This window comes from Elephantulus edwardii, unplaced genomic scaffold (assembly GCF_000299155.1).
Source record: "Elephantulus edwardii isolate Elephantulus edwardi_28Jun2011 unplaced genomic scaffold, EleEdw1.0 scaffold00324, whole genome shotgun sequence".
Taxonomy (NCBI): domain Eukaryota; kingdom Metazoa; phylum Chordata; class Mammalia; order Macroscelidea; family Macroscelididae; genus Elephantulus; species Elephantulus edwardii.
The window spans coordinates 832,305-837,323 of record NW_006400074.1 but is presented as its reverse complement, the minus strand read 5'-3'; the positions used below and the strand labels follow the sequence as shown (position 1 = coordinate 837,323).

At 42.9% G+C, this 5,019-nt stretch overlaps 1 pseudogene; it reads left to right on the top strand.

Moving 5' to 3' along the window:
* The first annotated feature begins 3,236 nt into the window (after positions 1 to 3,236).
* LOC102863763 lies at positions 3,237 to 4,504 on the top strand (annotated as a pseudogene).
* Positions 4,505 to 5,019: the final 515 nt, after the last annotated feature.

Sequence of the window (5,019 nt, the reverse complement as noted above, 5' to 3'; positions counted from 1 at the left end):
AACAAACTGGGGAGGAGGGTGGAGAGAATGGTGTGGCAATGAAGGAGTGAAAGCCCAGAATCCCTGTGAGTGTTCATTGAAACTAATAAAATTTAATAATAATAAAAAAAAAATTACGCCACTTTGATCTTGTAGCACTGATTTGTTCTGAAGAGTGAGTGCCTTCTTAATGCTCTGGTTCCCTTTACTATAGTTCTAGACAGTGTGTGTACCATGGAGTCAGGAATAACTCAAAGCTGACCTTCCCCCCCACCCCCACAGGTTTTCAGAAGCTGTATGAAGAGACTAACTGGCTTTCTTTCACATAGATTCCATCTGCATGTCTTTGGGATGGTGGTGCAACTCCACCAGAGCTTCCTGCTCCTCATAGATCTATTTGTTTGCCTGAAAATTCAGTCACAGGGAGAGCCATTACTTTAAAAATACCTACTTTGAAATGAGAACATAAGAGGGCAGAAACTAGATTAACAAAAGCAGAAACACCAGAACAAAAATACTGAAAACATCTACCCATTGTAAATGGAGTTTTGGTGGCCTAGTGGCAAGAAGCTGCATCCCGAAAGCAGGCAGTTCAAGGTCACCAGCCTTGAACTGCTGTTCCATGGGAGAAGGATGGGTAATCTCCCCCTGTGATTAACAACAGCCTCTGATTAGCCAACAGCTTTGAACACCTGCTCCATGGGTGAAGAAGGATGGGCAATCTCCGCCCGCCCCGTGATTAACTAACTGCCTTTGGAAACCTGTCAGAGGGCCAACCATGTAGGGTCGATTCAGACCCTACAGTACACAACAACAACAACAACCCTATGTAAAGAATGTAACCATTGTCATCAAACAATTTGTGTAGGAAAATGAAAAAGACTTTATAAACATCAAAACAACAGTAATAAGGAAAATGATAAATTGAGGGGGGAAATTTTATACAGAAACAAAATTAACATCCAGCTTGAGCACTTCTTGTTATGTACCATCGTAACTGACTCACAGCTGACCTTCGAGTGGGTTTGTTGAGGTAGTTAATCAGTCACTGCACAGGAGAGTGTCCATCTTTCTCCAACAGAGCAGCTGGCAGATTCCAATCTCCTTCCATTGAGTTGGCAGTGCAATTCCTTATAATTAAGCTGCCAGAACTCTCTCCTGCTTGAACACTGACTGTAGTTAAGTGCTGCTGAGTAAGAACCAACTCATAGCTGACCTTCCAATGGGTTTTCAGTTGACAGTAGATCACATGGGAGGAGATGGCCTGTCCTTCTCCCACAAAGCACCTGGTGGATCAGAACCTCACAACTTTGAGACTGCAATGCAGTTTCTTACCACTACGCTACCAGAACTGACTACTATTTAATCAATTGTTAAAAAAAAATTTCTTGAAGCAAATGAGGATGAAAATGCAACATAATAAAATCTTTGAGACATAATAAAAGGAGCACTTCAAGGCTGATTGATGGCTATAAATATACATCAAAAAAGATGACCCAAAACCAACACTTTAGCCTAACACTTAATGACAATCTGAAAAGGAATTATAGGCAAAGCTTACAGTGTCCAAAAGAAAAGAAACAATAAAGAGCAGAAAGAAATAGAAAACAAACAAACAAAAAAACCCAGAAGAAATTAACAAAAGTAGAAGCTGGTTCTCTGGAAGGATTACTAAAATTTACAAGTCCACGGCAAATCTAACAAATGAAAAGTAGAAAGTACAGATTTAGGGAGCTCTGGTAGCCTAGTGGCAAGAAGCTGCACTGCAATCCCAAAGGTGCACAGTTCAAATCCACCAGATGCTCTCTGCTGGAGAAGGACAGGCAATCTCTTCCGTGCTAGTCGAATCAAATTTGACAGTACACAACAAAAATATAGAAAGTACAAACTACTTGAACATGAAACTAAGTAAGTTAACAGCAAAAAAGAATCAACTGAAATAAAAAGGATAATAATACTATTAAGAACTATATTTCAATAAATTTGATAATCTAGAAGGGACAAATTTTCAGAAACATATTCCCTACCTAAACTTATCAAGACAGAAAACTTGTACAGACACATCACAAAATAAATACAACATAACATTAAAGAAATTCCCAACCAAAAATAGTCCTAGCCAAGATGGTCTAAATGTTAAACACTACCAAATATTTTTTTAAAAACAACCATTTTTATAAACTTGTATTCTGGTGGGAAATCTGCAAGGATAGTGGACGGAGTGCTGGGCCAGGGCTTGTAACCCAGCCTTCTCAACCCCCTCTGCCTACAATTTGCAGGTACAGACTACAGTTCCCAGAGGTCTGTGGGGAAACGCCAACTTTATAAACTTGGATTCTGGTGGGAAATCTGCAAGGACAGTGGATGGAGTGCCGGGCCAGGGTTTGTAACCCCACACATCATATATGCCACATCTATAAGATTTATCAACCTCATGTACCATTGAGGATTACGTTACATGGGGAATCAAACTAGTTTCTGGCCTGAGTACGTAGGGGCCTACTAACTCAAACAACAGGGAGATCCTTAGCATATCCAAACAGTGGGGAAGCTATTCCAAAAAGGGAACAACAGACTTCCTCCTTTATTATTTAGGTTCCCCCGAGCCCCTCCCCACGTGTATCAGTGTGTGCTTCCTCCCTCCCCACTCACGTGAACATTGGAGTGTGCACGCATCCTCTACGCATCTACTCTTGTTACTGCCCAACCTTCTTCTGGAGCAGTGACATCAAATAAAAAACCAGCTACCACCTCAGACATGAAGAACTCTACCACACCAATGGCCCGTAGAAAGCAGAGTGCTTCACTTGTCCCACTAGCCCAAAGCAAGATATCAACCCTCAAAGAAGACACAGTAGCAATGGATTTCCTGAAGCCAGAAAACCTGATGGAACTTTCTGACACTGATTTTAAAAGAACAATGATTGAATATTTTCAACAGATAAAAAAGAAACTTGATGAATTACAGAACAGTGCTAGCAAAGATCAGGGGGAGCTTAAAAAAACAATCCAAAACAACACAGAGAAAACAAATGAAGCATTAGAGGCATTGGAAAAACAAGGAACTGTGATCCAAAATATGAAATCTAAGGTTTCTGATGCTGACAATATGATGGAGGGACATACAAATAGAGGTGAAGAGATGGAAAACAGAATCGGGGACCAGCGGCCGTGTGGCGCATCTGGAGGGGGCGCGGGGCCGGCATCCAGGCGGTGGCAGCTCGCTGTGGGCCCTGCGACAGGCTACTTGAAGAAAAATGGCCCTGTCGGCCCAGCAGATACCCAGATGGCTCAACTCAATTGAGTAGCTTCATTAATGGTACACAACTCCAAAAACATTTTCTGAGACAAAGAAAAACATTGCTCCATGGCTTCCCTGCTCAGTCTCAGATGTCCTCTGACAATTGCTGTCTCTGGTGTGGAATTAAGACTTACAGGACTTCCTCCTCATGGAATAGCTCCCAGTCCACCAACTCAAGTAGCCAAGAGAATACTCCTCCCCACCGCGCTCTGCTTCCTTCTGCTAATGGGCAGTCACCAAAAGCACAGAAGATCCCCAGCGCTGATTCCAGGGTGTCTCTAGAAGGACTAGAAGATTTGCCTCCATTGTCGCCATTGCAGCCAATTACTGACCAAGAGGCTGTGCAGATTATTGCAGACCCTCCGCTGCCCCCAGTTTTATTCACACTTCGAGACTATGTGGATCATTCTGAGACTATGCAGAAGTTAGTCGTTCTAGGGGTGGATTTGTCGAAGATAGAAAAACATCCAGATGCAGCCAACCTCCTTCTAAGACTCGATTTTGAAAAAGACATAAAGCAGATACTCCTTTTCCTTAAAGATTTAGGTCTAGAAGATAACCAGGTGGCATCATTCCTGACTAAGAATTAAGCAATTTTTTCTGAAGACCTTGAAAATCTTGGGACCAGGGTGAATTATCTACAGTCAAAAAATTTCAGTAAGACAGATATTACACAAATGGTCAGAAAAGCACTGTTTTTACTTAATTTCTCAGTGGAAAGGCTGGATAACAGACTGGGATTTTCTCAGAAAGAACTTGAACTTAATGTGAAGAAGACTAGAGATCTAATCGTTCATCTCCCAAGGCTACTAACTGGAAGTCTGGAGCCTGTGAAAGAAAATATGAAGGTGTACCGACTTGAATTTGGTTTTAAACATAATGAAATTCAACATATGATCACCAGAATTCCAAAACTGTTAACTGCAAATAAAAGGAAACTCACAGAGACTTTTCGTGCACAATGTGATGCACATCCCCCACCACATCATTGTCAAGTTCCCTCAGATATTTAATACAAGGCTGTTTAAAATAAAAGAAAGACATTTGTTTCTTGCCTACTTAGGAAGAGCACAGCACGAGCCAACAAAGCCTAATCACGTGTTTTTGGACAGATTAGTATCTATTAAAGATGAAGTATTTTGTGAAGAGCTTGCAAAAGCCTCAATACAGGATTTTGAAAAATTCTTAAAGACTCTTGAGTTTTTGATAAATGTTAAAATGTAATAATTTAGGGAGATCCAAGATGGCGGTGGAGGCAGAGACAGCATGGTGAGCTATGGGAGCAGTGAACCACTTAAAGCAGGGCCATTATGGCCTTCCACAGACTTCAGCTTATTGATAATTGAACACTTAAAACAGTTGATGACTGGCCCTCAGTGAAGATCGAGGCTCAACAACAGGAATTCAAGGATTCCCAAGGAGAAATGGGTGAGTCTTGTGGCTCCCAACCCCCCCTGCAGAGCCCATGCTGGACAGAACAGCCGCTGCAGCTCCATGAGGCTCCCACAGCCTGAACGAATGGATTCCCTCACCCAGGATGGATGCTGGGCACCGGCCCTCCTCAAGACTGGTACAGTGAAGCCACCACACTGCCGAAAGGTGGACTTGGTCTGGAGAGAATTCTTGGAGCCAGGATGGCAGCTGTGGGGAAAGTGGACGACCGCCGGCCAGCCACCCACACAAGACGGGCCGCACACCTGCCAAGCGCCCGTGCGGCAGGGGTGGGGAGGCGCGCCCCC